Consider the following 14,589-nt stretch of genomic DNA (forward strand, 5'->3'; position numbering starts at 1 on the left):
CCCGGTCCCAAAAGATGAGGATTTAAACAGATTAATGCACTCTGGCCCTGTTAGTTACTGTGCTTAGGGAACAGTCTTTAGCGAGCACTTCTCCCAGCGAAGATGTTTCAAAAGGCCCGGCCTGCCCCTTGGCCGCGGGGATGCTCGCGAGCCGGGCAAGTAGCGCAAATTGCAGGCGAAAAGGGCAAGCTGGAGAAAACCACCCCAAACTCCATCCCACCCCTGCACGGGTCAGCCCGCACAAGGCCAAACTTTTATTGCTCGTCTCTTTCGGTCTGCTTTTCCCCGAAGAAGACAGGCTCGGGTGCTTTTGTTGCAGATGCCCCCCTCCTGCGGGCTATCTCACACCAAAAGCGGCACCCAGGGGAGGGACCCCGCAGCCAGTTTTCACCCCCCTCGCCGGGGCTTGAGAGCTCTCCAGCCTCATCCCCGCCGAAGTTCAGCCTGCGTGCGGGTCCGTACGGTTCCCTACGGGCGTGAGCGGACTGATGGGCAGCGGGGGACAGCGGGAGCCCCGGCGCAGCCCCGCACCTCGGCGGGCTGCCCCCGCCCGGCCTCCCCTCCCCTCCCCGCCCGGCCTCCGCGCCAGCCGCCGGGGCAGAGCCTCCGCTGCCGCTGCCGGGATTCGCGGCGGCTTTTGGCGAAGAGCAGAGAGAGGGGGGGAGAGGGAGAGGGAGAGAGGAGAGGCACAAAAGGGAAGGACGGAGGGAAAGTCCCTCCCACGCCCCCCTCCCCCAAGTTTATGATGGGGGTCCGGAGGAGCAGCTCCGCTCCGCAGCAACCGCTCGCCTGCTGAAAACTTGCTGCTCCGCTTTTTGGGTAAAGTTGGTGCTTATTGTGTCTTTTCATTGTGCTTTTGAATTAATTATTATTATTCTTTTTTTTTTCTTTCTTTCTTTTCGTCCCCTCCCGCTTTTGGTGGAGATGCTCTGCGGGGGGGGGAGGGGGGGGAGGGTTAGGCAGCAATTTGGAGAGGGGGGGGTCCCCTCGCACCGGGTACCCGGGGGGGTGGGGTAGAAAGGGACCGGGGGGGTCCCATCCTGTGCCTCCCCTCCCTTCTTCCCCCCCCGCAGGTGAGCGGCTGCTGCCGTGTGTCCGTGCGTCTGTCCGTCCGTCTGTCCGCCCGGGGTGGGCTCCGGGCCGTTGTTTTGTCCGGGGTGGGCAGCGGTGACAGTCCCCGCACCGGGACCGCCTGCCCCGGGGTCCCGGAGGACAGCGGGAGTCCCTAAAGCCACCGCTCACTTCGTCTTTTATTTTTTTATTACCCCCCCCTCTCCCCTTGGCACCCCCCGGGAGGGGCAATCTTTCGACAAGTATATTTGCTGAGGAATTTAAAAAATTCCCTGCTGCAACTTGATCCCTGTGTGATGAGGAGCGGCTCGGAGAGACCCGGACTCCAATCCTATTAAGGATTTAGGGAGTTGAGAGTTTTTCCCCCGGACTCGGAGGCTCTAAAACAATCGGGGAGGAGGGGAGGGAGATGGGCTCATCTGGATGCCTTTTCTGCCTCGGGTGATTGCCATCATTTCCTGGGAAACCTGACTTTTCCAGCGCGAGGGGCTCGGGCTGCTTAGCAGTGGTCCTGCCGCCGGCTTTCCCAACATTTGCGGGATTTTATTTATTTTTATTTGTATCTTTTTTGACCGCCCTTAGAAACTTCCCGGCACGGGATGGGGCCGCGCCGTGCCCCGCCTGCCCCGGGCGCTGCGCGCAAATCTGTGCAAAACCCGCGCAAATCTGTGCAAACCTCCGCCCTCTGCGCGGGGCCGGGCAGGGGTCCCCGCCTTCTTACAGACGCCCTCATGGTCTGTGCAGTCCCCCGGACCGGAGGCTGGCGTGTCCACCGTGGTGCACAGAGAAATGGGCATTTCATTGGCCATTGTGCATGTTATTTCTGCAGGCACGCATACAGGGAGCAGTTGGGAAACTTTGTCCATACCCCGCCAGTCCCCTTCTCCTTTATTATTATTATTATTATTATTATTATTGTTGTTGTTATTATTATTATTATTATTTTGCAATTGAGGTTGTCAGGATGCACGAGAATTTGAAAACAAGCGTTTGCCTAGCATGCTGCATAAAACAACATTTAAACAAATATTGTATTGGCATGCACTGTGGAGTTGGTGCCAAAAATGTAAAGTAAATAAGCGATGAAATTCAAAATATACAGAAGTGGAATAGACTGATTTGTTGTAAGACTTACTGATTTGATCTGTTTGTTCTAGCTACCTTGTTGAAAAAAAAAAATGCTTTAAGGTCTAAACCTAATTCACTTAACTTCACTAAAAAAGAAACTAAGTGCAATCCATACTGTACCTTCACCTGGGAAAGAGGATCCTGCTGAATAATTGCTTATGCTCCCGGGATGTTTGAAATGCAGGGTAATTACTGTACACAGCAACTACATTTGGTGAATTGGTTTGGTTCAACTTTTCTGATTGGCGGATACAGTAATTTGGATTTTGGCTGGAACTTCAGGAAATGTTGACACCTGTCAAACTTTGAATTGCAATAAAAATGTCATATTGAAGGTTATTGCAAAACTGACAACTTTAAAGAAGTGAATGAAATTCATTATGGCTTTTCCACTGTAAACAACTCTTGAAAATTTGTCATTTGATTGAAAACATGACCTATCTGTAGTACTAAAAAGTGCCTGATCCACTGAAGATGAACTGCTAATCTACGGGTATGTGGATATCCGAGCCTCTGGTGTATGTTTGTGAAAGAGCTAATCTTTAAAGCAAGGTGAGGCAAGATTCACTTGATCTTGAATGTTGTTATTGCTTAAAGTATGTGACTTTGAAGTGCCCAGAAATGCAACTGCTGTTCTTCAAAGAAAAACAGATCTCGAGGACTGTTTCCAACTTCCTTTCAATGTCTTTTTTCCAGTGTGTCAAAGGGGATGTATACAGATGGACAAATACTGTTTGTGTTAGGTCATTCATTTAGAGAAAAATTAGAGCCATAGAAGAATTTGAACTAGATGCATATGCCAGTATAAATCTGGCATAATTTCAGTGAAGCTACTCCAGTTTATGCTTGTGTAAAGGAAAACAGAACTTGACCTCAGATATGCAATACACAGCAGCCTGCATTCCCCGGTGTCACACTGAATGCTGAAGTCACATTTGGATAAGATTTTTTTTCCCAGTGTAATAGTATATAGTGAGAAAGATTTGACATAGTTTTAAAAGCTATTGACACTTTTATGGCAAAGGGCTATTTTTGAGTCTGTTTTCTGTGATTTTAAAGACCTTAAAGGCTTTTACCATAACGTCCCCTTCACGTTTGCAGAGAAGCTGTCTACAGACTGGGGGGGCTACAGGAGCGGCTGCTTATGGGTAGGCTTATGTGATCGCTCCAGCATTGTATAAGTTTAAAACGTTTTTCACGATCCTGATACTTCTATTTAGAAAGTTTGACTTTTTAAAAAGAGTTTTCTAGTCCCTTGACCCCATCTTTCTTTGTTTAAGGATGTGGTAGAACATCTGACCTAATATCATTAACATTATCCTCATTCTGTGCTTCTAAGTACGGAGGACACTCGGTTAACTGCCTCCCCTTGGTTTTGGTGGCCTACTGTAAGGCAGTTGTTTGCCCTGTAGTCTGAAAGGTACACAGATACTTCATGCTTTTGTACTCCAAGAAGTGCTCTGTTCATAGAGAAGTTTCCAGTGCAGATTAGTGAAAGCAGTGGATTCAGTAAGCAGTCACCAAAATCTGTATGTATTTGTGCAGCAAACACCTATCTATTGCTTCATCACAAAGCCTCCACTTAATAATCTGCCCAAGGATTTCAAGGCAGCGAGTTTTTTCAAAGAAGCTGCTTAGGAACATTAGATGTGACTATAGCATCAAACTAATTAGTTGCCACTCTATTTCTATGAAGCTTCCAGGGCTTTATAGAAATGCAATATTTGCACTTCTCACTTGCTGCTGAGACATTGAGGTTAAGCAGCCTCTGCTTTTTTGTCTGCTTTTTTACTGATGGGAAAGATTCCACGGCATTGTTCGAGAGCTGCGCAACCCCCTTATATACCTGGGTAAATATTTTAAACAGTTGCGCATTTGGACAACTTGCCACAAAGCATTAAGTGGTATTTAGGGTTCACTGCTGTTTGCTCCAGCTCTGTTCCCAGGGCCTTTTTAAAGAAAAGCAAAACAACAGGAGGTATTCGAGAATTAATTAAATCAACCCTAAATAAAATAACAGCATTGAACAAATCTTAGAATGAGTGACTCTGAGAAGACATTGCATTAGGAGGATGGGTGGCTCTGTATGTGTACACATGTGTATGTTGGTAATATGAATAATTCTTGACCTATATATAGAGCAGATCGTATATATGTGCATCTTCTAGAAATTCACTGGTATGTGGTGTCAGAGCAGCAAGAATTGGATCTTGCATGGTAACCTTCAGAGCTGAAGAGTTGACAATTTTGTGGGTTTCCTTCCACAGATACTTGTGGACAAGTGATTGGGTCATCAGGTCCAATTTTCTGCTGGCCAGTTCCAGTTGGAAACAAATACATGTTAGATATGTATAGTGCAGGAGTGACTGCAGAAATTTTCTTCATTCACACTCTTCTGCAGAACCACACCCCATTCCCCCTAAATTCTTTAAATAAATAAATACATAAATAAGAGAACAGGAAAGTTGCTATCCTGTAATTCAAAAACACAGAGCAGCAAAAGTTATTTGGGATTGGTGAATCTGAAGTGTTAGTGTAAAAGAGGCCTTGGTGCCTCGAAGTGGACACCCAAATTAGAAAACACATTTGCAAATTGGTTCCTTTGGGTCCCCATTGTAACGAGTGGAAGCATTTATGGCACTGTCACTGGGCATGGATGCCCAAATACATGAGTCACTGGTGAATCTTTTTTCACCATTTCACTATTGTTTGAGCTTGACTGTCACCTTTCTGCAATTATAAATATTCCAAAAGAAAACAATACAAATTAGAACTGTAGGTACCAGGATCTTTGTACTGGATGTATTTCTTTTTGCTTTCTAAGTGTTCTTTTTCATATGAAAAGAGTTTAGCAGCTTTATCCTTATTCAAGGCTTTTCTTTTTGTATCTGCTGGGGAGAAAACCATTAATTTTGTGGAATGGTGAGAGTAAGCCTTAAGCTGTCTTTGACATTTTAGTTTAACTTGAATAGGTTAATTTTTTTTTTTTTTTAAAGAAAACAAGTTGGTGGGAAGTGTGTTTTAACTGTGAGCGCCCGATTTCGACCATTAGCATGAGAAAAAAAGTTTTAGTGCATTTACTATTGTATTGAATGAAGAGTTCCAACAGTCAGGGAAAAGAAAGTAAAAGGCTGTAAAGAAATGATGGTCTATTCAGATTATTCAGCAGCCCAAAGCTCTGGTCATCTGCCTCTGAAATCTGTGATCGGGATATCACTTTTATCTTCCTGTGCCTTTCTCTCGCCTTTTTCACATGTTCACTTTTGTCAAGGTTTATTGATCACGTTTTCTTCTCTGCAAATCTGTGGAAAATTTAATGAACCAAAAACAACAGAGAAATAAAAGGAACTTTTTATTCATTAGCACTAGATTGAATTTTGTTCTATAGTCACTACCCTCTTGCCTCCCATGTGCGTCATTGTGTCACTCCTGTAGCACTTACAGTACATACAGTGGAGATGGCTGCATTATTAATTCTGTTCCAGGGAAAAGTTTGTTTAATGTGTATGAGATCTTATAGCAAATCCAGCCCTGCTGCTTGTCTCTTGTTCTGTGCCCTTCTGACATTCAGATTCTTGACTGCATTGCTTCTGCCGCTAAATACCTTGAAGTGTGTATTCCGCAGAGCATTTACCTCTGCAAGAATGAAATGTATTTGCTGCCTAGCAATTAAACCCAAATTTAAATGATTGCAGATTAGTAGTAGTTATTTACAATCCTGATTGTTTTGGTGCTATGATCCTTGTTCATTACACATCTGCTTTGCCATGGTGCTGCCCCAGAGTGCTTTGTGATGCAAATGCTTTTGTTAACTTACAAATAGTTTCAGTATCTAGATCATCTCAGGTGACATACTTAAGTCTCTTCTTTTTTCCCAGATGGACTTAAAAAGCTGTAATTAAATGTGGCTTCCAGTATGATTAAGCTTTGCTAACATCTTCCATGGAATGATTTACTTGAACTCTGCCACTTTCTGATCTTGTCACTGCAAGACTTTTAAATAAAGGCCTTTTTAACATTAATTTCATTTCATTTAGTGCAGCTTGTAAGTGTAGGGAAATGAGTTAAAATTGAGCATATATCTGCCTGAGAGATTTCTCGGGTGTTCTCTGGCTCCAAAGAACTTCACTAGTACTCTAAGTTAAACGCTGAGGTGTAGGTCTCGGGGGAAGGAAAACCCCAGAGTTCTGTAGAATAGTCCCAAATAATAGTAAGTACTGTCAATGCTGATACTTTTAAGGGATGAGCTAAAAGCCACAGAAGGTTATCAGTCCTGGTGTTTATGATTTCAGATGCAAGGGTGGCACATCTGTGACTGCATCTTTTATTTTCTGTGCACAAAGTGACAATCCCTCCGGTAGGAATGCACACCTGCAATCTTAAACCGCCTCTAAATCCACTGAAAGGACTTTGTGCCCAGCAGGATGAATCCTACTGGGAAAATCTGGGCTCCTGTTTATAAAAAGAGTAATAAAAAAGACTTTTATGCGCTGTGAAATGTGGGATTCTACTGTAGATAATTCATTCAAATGAAACTAATGAAATCTCTTTGGAGGAGCAGGCCTTCTCTGGGATGCAATGCTGAAAAGTGGAAGCTGGTGTGGGTCCGGTCCCCTGCTGATGGGCACCCTGTGGTCCCAGTTCCTCACCTGTGCCATGCAGTGCAAAGCACCCCCGGTGGGGGACTGCCCGGTCCTCCCCAGGATCTGCAAAGGATGGTCAGCTGCACAGCTTAATTCCTGTAAGAGCAGTGGAAAAAATTTCCAGTGTTACAAATGCAATTCAGATGCGTAGGAGAAGCTGTGATATCACAGCTTGCTGGTTTGTATTTGTTTCAGGGAAGTTTAAATATCCAGTCTCTGGAAATTAAATCTTTTTTTTTTTTTTTTCTTTAAACATCCTATATATTTAGTGAGCATGTTCTCTTGGAGCAAGGGGATCACCTGGAAGTTGTCTGGCCCTGTGTTAAATAGTCTGATTTAGCTACTAAAAGGCTACTAAAAAAGTTGAAAACTTCCCACCAAATCTCTTTTCAGCTTAGAAAACAACATCCCTAGCTAAAAATCAGTATATTTCTCCCTTCATACTGACCCATGGAGTCTTATTAGAGTCCCTTTTATCAAGCTTTCTTAAATTCAAGGTCTGTTGATTGCTACGGTGTTAAAAGAGCATCAGTTCCCAACACCAAGATAGCGCCTTTTCAGAGCAATCCTTAGCAATGCCTCTTTGTGCAGCGAACAATGCAATAAGTCAGACAGGACTTTCTGAGCCACCTCTATAAGGAACTGTAAGGGCTACTGAAGTACACTTGTGTTAAGTTGAATTGATTGAAATTTAATGGCTGTTAGTAGCTATGAATGGTAATGATTTTCTAGAGTATCTTCACCATGCTTGACATTAATAACGGGAGAACGTGTATGTGTGATGCTAGTGTGTTACTCATTTTTAAGATGCTTTCTCCCAGCCCTCTTTCACATAATTTAGTTGTTTCAATGCTTTAAAAAAAAAAAAAAAAAAAAAAAGACCAACAACAACAGAAAAAAACACCCACACCTTGGGCTTCAAAGAGCACGTACATCTTGTCAACATAATTTTGTGCCCATGATTTTTATTTTTTCCAATTCCAACATAAATCAGACTACAATATAGTAAGAGTGATGAATTTGTTTTACATGCCATCATGAATTAATGTTATGCAAATGGAAGCTTTACAGGTGCCATGATTTACTTAATAATTTCAAGTTGTAATATTTAAGCTCATTCATTACGTTTGAGTAAAAAAACACAGCATGTTCATATTTTTAAATGTGAAATGTGAGATTTGTGTGCATTTGCTGTGTGTAGTTGCTGTGTAAGCACATTTGATGGCTAAGAAAGAATCAATCAGTGTTCACATTCGGCATATTATTCCTGTAGATGTTACCAAGACATTTCAAAGAGAATATTTGCTTGTAGGGGAGAGGAAGATACTGGTAAAACATCTTTCAAGGATATCAAGAAGCAGAAAACTGCCAAAGTGAAGTTGTTTCTTTTGGCCCTAAAAAGAAAAAAAAAAAAAAAGAAAAAAAAAAAAAAGGAAAAAAAAAAAAGGCAGATTTGTATGGTTTTCCTATGCAAAGTGGCCTTTACTTGATCCTGAAAGGCTCACTGCAAGCTGCTCCTGGGACTGCAGTCTGCTCCGTAGGCTGAGGATGAGCTGAGGAGCTGGTGAGAGCTATAGGCATCCTAGGTCAGAGGTGAATGTGGATGTGATCGCAGGGTTTTCAGGCTTTGATATCATTCTTAGTGCACTTCCCAAAGGCTAAGGACAAGGGGGAAAAGTTTGACACATAAATACATCTTGAATCTCTGAAGATAAGAATAGATTTTGACTTTATTTCTCAAAAAATTGAGGTCACTGTGGTCTGATGACAGGCTGAAAGCTCATCACTCAATTTTTTTATATATTTTTTTCCTATATATTTTTTTTCCGAATGATCAGACAGGGGCTTATATTTGATACATTGTATGTGTTGAGTTAGTGACAGCATATTCAGGTTTTGAAGTCTGTGGCCCCAGGGTCAAGGCTTCACGTCAACATCTGGGCCTCCCTGCCCAGGTAGTAAGAATTTCACTGATTATGCCATAAAAGAGCCAAACCTGTTACATTTGCTAACACGGGTGAAATAAAAGTGATGCGTTTTGAAAGGTGTTCACTCAACAGGACTGTGGGTCTCCATGACTTCTCCAGCCACTAATCTTGTGGGTAGGCTCGGGGCAAGAATTGGCCCTCAATTGCCTGCACCCATGGGACCATGGGCAGGGCGCAGGGCACTGCTTGGCTTCCAACACTTCTCACAACCTCTCCTTTTGCTGTGCCTGTTCTCGAAGAACTTAGAGGAGAAATAAACCCTGATGTGCCATTCCAGAAGGATTTAGTTGGGTGTTAAAGGGCCTTTTGGGAAGTGGTGCACAGTGTACATACCATGATCAAGTTAATTATGTTGCTTTGGCAACCACAGCTTTGGTATTTCCTGACTAGGGCCTGTTGATGGAATCATATTCCAATATCTGGCATCATCAACACTAAAATCTCTTGCAAAATCAGGTCATATTTGTCAAAAACAAGCAGAAAAAGAGAGGCTGGGGATTTTTCTGATGGTGTTAAAAAATCAGTATTTTAAAATTGAGTGCAGGTTTTCTGTTGAAATAAATTTCTATTAGAATTTTAAAATTGTAGGGAATGTGATAGCCATACAGTTGATTTTTCAGTAGGCTCCAAATAGTTGATTTAAAATTCCCTTTAGGGAAAATTTCATCATTTCGGGATTTTGTTCCAATTCACACTAAGTCAGACTTGGATATCTAAAAGTCCTTTGTAGACTGTAGTAACTGTACTTCTAACTTTGGTCTTCCCTTCTCAAAACTTTAGTAGAATATAGAGCTGAGCGTAGTATGTGTGTTACTTGACCATGGCTAATTTTTTGGCCTTTGTGTATGGCTGGGGCCTTTTCCCCAGATATTTTTAAAGAAAAGGGAATGAAGGGGGAAGCCCTTGCACATACTGTGGATGTATCTTCTCAGCAAAGCCTGCACCTAATGAACAACAGTACTGCAGCACCTAGCCTCTATTTTCTATTCAAAAAAAATGTTCTTTCTCCTGGATTTTATTCCTAGGCCTCTGGCAGGGCTTGCTAGAATTTAAACCATGTGTAGGACTTATTCTGAGAAAATCAGTGGTGCTGGAGGTGAGTTCATCAGTCTGGGACAAAGCACATGGGGAAGTGTGGGCGGCAAATAGCAGGTCTGGATCTGCCTCGAGGGGACGGGGATGGAGGCTGTGCCACTCACCAGGAGCGCGCGAGGTGAGGGATCCTCCTCCTTTCCTTTCCAGAGGGCATTTCCAACGGTGCAGCTGGATGGGGGATCTTTGCCAAGGCAATCTTCCTTTCATCTGTTCTCAGGGTAGAGATACCCAAGAGTGAGACGCCATCCAAGGCACTGAGGATGGGAGGTAAGCAGGGCTTTCTTGGGGGACCCTGCTGCTGGTGAGCCGGTGCCATGCTCTGCTGCCCCTTCTGGGCTGGATCCTTTCAGGCCACGGGTGTCTCCACACGACCGGCTGATTTGCCTCAGATTAGGCTGGGAGTTTGTAGTGTGTTGGGCACAGTTCGATCCTGGCATTCTCCATCTGTCAAGCTGAAGGAAGGGGATGCGTAATGATGTGGGACTCATAGCCCTGGCCATCTTGGTGTCCCCCTTTCCTGTTGAAGATGCAACTTTGCAGCCTAAGCAGGGGATCTGCTGGCTTCACCCCAGTTCCCACCTCTCTGCAGCTGCCCATGGAATAACCAGCAGGCTGAGGGTGTTCACCAGCATCTGATCTCCATGGAGAGCGGGTGACAAAGTTGGCTGCTCAAGATGTGCTCTTCAAAGACTTTTCCATCCTTTCCTCAGCTGCTGTCTCCAGGCGTGGTGCAACCAAGGGGCTGCCACCTGCACCCTGGTGATGGCTGGATTCTATGCTTTCTTCAACGAAGACCAGGCAGTTGTGGGTTGGCTTTTTTTTTCCCCTCCTGCTACACGTTGTTAGCTGCTAGGATGAGGTTTGTGCATCTCCTGAGCAGGCTGGACTGCCGAGCCGCTGGCGCAGTAGTTCAGACAAAGTGCATTGCTGCAGGTGCTCTTTGGCTGGCTGACTGCTTCAGGTGGCACACCTCTCCTCAGCTCAGCCTCTCCACTGTTTCGACATCTCCTGTGAACTAATGGTGCTTAGGCATCATCCGTTTCTCCCTCTCCTTGGAGGTTACAGACTTCTGGACTCCCTTGAGATGGAGTTTGAAGGTCATTGGTGGCATTTTTAGGTCACAGAACTGCAGTGCCCTGTCTTCTCACCAGCTAATCAAATGACTAATTAGTTCTTATATCGCTGCAGTTATCTTTTGCTCTAGCTTTGGTTCAGCTCTGCAGGATGAAGCCTGCTAAGAGACAACACTTGAGAATTATTTGATTGGAAACTTAGAGGCAGATATGGTCAAGAGCCTCCAAATGAGCAATCGTTTCTGTCCGTATTTATCTGTCTACCTCAATTCATCCCTGTATATTAAGGCATTCATCACAGTAAAAAGAAAAACAGCCTTCCTCTAAAGATCCCTACAGTTATGGCAGTGAGGATACAAAACACACAGCACTTTTCGCTCCATTGTACTTCAGGTTCTTTCTACAAGATTTTTTTTAAAGGCAGTTGTGTACATGTATTTTAGTTTATTTCAGTGAACGTGTATTTTTGCATGAGGTTACTTTATCATGCACTCTCTAAAATGCTCGGAAGTGAATACTTGGACATTGCAAAGCTTTGTGTGCATCACAGCTACATTAACCCACTTTATTTCCCACTTTTCTGAGGTGTTGATGGCATCTGGTTGCGACAGATGCTTTATGATAAAGCCTTCAGATCAACATGCCTTTGGAGACATCAGTGCTCTGTGTTGGTACTTGCAGACTGCTGTATCCAAATACTCTTCTTTAATTGTCTTATTAAGTAGAGAATTAAGCTCTGTGCTTTGACTGTTTTGGTGCCAATGATTCTTATTGCAGGCTTTGGCACGGCACCGCGTTGTGTTTTAAAGAGACAGCATCACTTTAATGATGTGGGAACTGAGTTGGAGGATAAAAATCCGCTGAGAACAATGGCTGACTGAGAGTACGGTACGTAAAATCTGATTTTATGTTCTTCCCTCCAGACTATTAGGTGGGGGTTTCAGTTCAAATGCCTGCGATGATTTCAGAAATAAAAAGCAGAAATTCTCACTGCTGCCAGACCACAGGCTCCTCCGCGCCAGACTTGCAGACGAATGTCACATGTTGCTGTATGTTTTGAAAGCATACCATGTGTTATTCTTTAGCTGTCTCAGTCCTCCCCCCAGCTATATAATCTTCTCCTTCGTCAACCTCACAGAATAACTTTTAATGAAATCAACTTTCTTCTTCCTCCCCTCCCATGCAGACTGGGGGCTCGGTTACCCCGTACCTGTCACTCCATAGGAAAGTCTCTGCCTGCGAACTCACAGCAGCAATTTTAACTCGACTCAATGTAACTCTGCCTCTCGTGCTTTAAATCAGGCACTTTTGACACTGATATTGCAGCTTATGTTGTGTGTTAGGATCAAGAGCTCACAAATCATTAAACATATGGCTAAAACTTTTTTTTTTTTTTGGTGAGGAATATAATATGTTTCAGTTTAACTCAGCTGTGGGTCTAGATAACAAACGCTTGCCATTAGAATTACTGTTTCCAGAAACAATTTTTTTACTCCTCCTTTCCTACTGTCTTGGATTAATGTTTCCTCCAGCTAATGACAGGACTGGACATGCAAACTAGATTAGAGCATAGTGTGAATAGTATGAGCTGAAAATGCTGGCATCTCACTTTATTGTCTACAAGGTTAAGCAGTTTACTGTGAGCTTGCAAGAAGTCAACTAAAAGCCACCAGAAAAATTAATCCGGGACCCTTGGGTGCCCTCCCATCATGAGGGCAGTTCCCAGGGAATTTATTTCTAAAACATCCTTGCTGCCCTCCTGTCCCACAGCGATGCAGACCTTTCCTACAAGAGAGAGGTCCGAGTCTGGCCACCCACCAGATAGGTGGGTTTTACCCAGGTTAAACCTGGTAATACCACTGTAAATAAACCTACTAATAGGAAAAAATATTAATATCTAGTAAAACCAAGGTAATGCCATGTCTGTGCTGCCTGTGGCAGTGGGACACTACTCCTCCTGCTGCCTGTGGTGCCAGGGTCGGGGTGGCGGAAGAAGAGGTGATGACTGCAGCCCGGTGCTGTGGCTGCTGTGGGCGGTGAAGGATGCTTCACCTTACAGCAGCTCCCTGGGGCTGCCAGCCACGGGAGGCCTGCCCCTGATTTCAGCAGAGGCAGGAGGCAGCCAGCGCTTTTGCTCAGCATCTCTGCTGAGTTTGGCACACCAAAAAAGCACAGCTGCTTGGATTTCTGCATAAAAGGGCATTTGAGTTGGTCCAGGACTTCAGATCACATCTCTGATAGGCAAGGAACTGTTGGGAAGATGAATTAAAAAAAAATAGAAGCTGGTGAGGCTAGGAAGCCAGGGGCAGCTGGTACAAGAGGTCATACATACACGCCTACGTGTGCTAGCTGTAGGTATGTTCCAGACCTCTGCTGAAAATTCATTGTATTTTATAAATACTTCTTCCTTTTTTCAGTTTTTTTTTTCTTTTTCTTCTTTATCTATTCTTCATTTTTTTAATTTTTTTATTATTATTATTATTATTATTATTTATTATCTTTATTTTATTTTGTGTGTGTGTGTTGTTTTTTTTTTTTTCTGTGTTTTTTTTTTGTTTGTTTGTTTGATTTTTAGCACTTCCAGGAATGTTCCACAAGCTCCTGAATCCAGCTGTTTTCAGAGCCCTATTGTTGTAGGTGGTGCTCCTGCCAGCCAGGGATCTTTGGTGCTGGGTGTGCCAACTGCTGCCCTAGCTTCCAGGTTTACCAGGGACCAGATAAGTCCCTATACTTATTCTTTTAAAATCCTTGATTTGAATCCACATTGAAAGGCTGGATCACAGCCGGAGTCTTGGGTGTCAGGCTTGGAGTTCTCCCTCCCATAGAAAGGAATGATTTATTAGCTTTCTCTGAAATCCGGACAAGAATAGAAAGTTCATGTTTCACGTTTAGGTGTAATTGTGAATGCGATGTTTGAATGATGAGGTGTACAGTGCTCAGAAAGAAACCTGGCACCGTCCCACCCCAGTGCAGGGTTTACACTTGGCCGTGTCTCTGACGGATCAATCTGATGCGTCCCGCTGTGACTGGGACCTCTGTCCTCACCACTTCCCCAGCTTTACTGGGGGCTCAAACTGCGTGCAGGAACCAGCTGTGTTGCGGTGGCAGAAATACTGGTGGGACATGGCAAGTGCCAGCGCTGGGCTCGTCAGCCTAATGGACAGCAAGTGCCACATCCTGCCAAGTCGAGATATTTAGCCTGTGTCTGTGGGGAGCAAGATGAAGATCCTCATCTCCCTCTGGGGATATTGCAAGGAAGACTTCTGGAGAGCAAGGGAGAGTTCGTGCTACAGTGAGGTGGGAGGGCCATATGGTACAGAGGTGAAGGAGGGAACAGAAAACCTTGAGAAAGCAGGCGTAATTGGTGCTTCTCCTCACAAAACAACTTGATAATTTTTAAGTGACTTTTTCTGTTTGGGACTGAGTTGTGTGGATTGCAGGAAGGCACTAACACTGCTTGATTTCAGGCTAGTGCTGCTCACTGAGAAAAGCTAGGGAGGAATTTGGGCTGTAACTGGAGATGGGACAGACTTTGTCCTAGTGAATAAAAGATGTATTTAAAAAAGCATGTTAGCTTCTGCCAGGGTACAG

The 14,589-nt window shown here is 44.0% G+C and overlaps 1 protein-coding gene across 5 annotated transcripts in view; it reads left to right on the forward strand.

Annotated features, from left to right (window-relative positions):
• Positions 1 to 451: 451 nt before the first annotated feature.
• Positions 452 to 14,589, forward strand: part of GLI2 (GLI family zinc finger 2) — a 189,244-nt gene continuing 175,106 nt past the window's right edge. The window contains exon 1 of one of the 5 annotated variants that reach the window (XM_027461189.3): positions 452 to 819. The gene's annotated coding sequence lies outside the window, so the exon portion shown is untranslated. Of the gene's footprint in view, positions 820 to 11,868; positions 11,887 to 14,589 lie in introns of those variants that run through there. The other 4 variants (XM_072040761.1, XM_027461186.3, XM_072040762.1 and 1 more) reach the window with 4 other exon arrangements.

This window comes from Anas platyrhynchos, chromosome 7, assembly GCF_047663525.1.
Source record: "Anas platyrhynchos isolate ZD024472 breed Pekin duck chromosome 7, IASCAAS_PekinDuck_T2T, whole genome shotgun sequence".
Taxonomy (NCBI): Eukaryota; Metazoa; Chordata; class Aves; order Anseriformes; family Anatidae; genus Anas; species Anas platyrhynchos.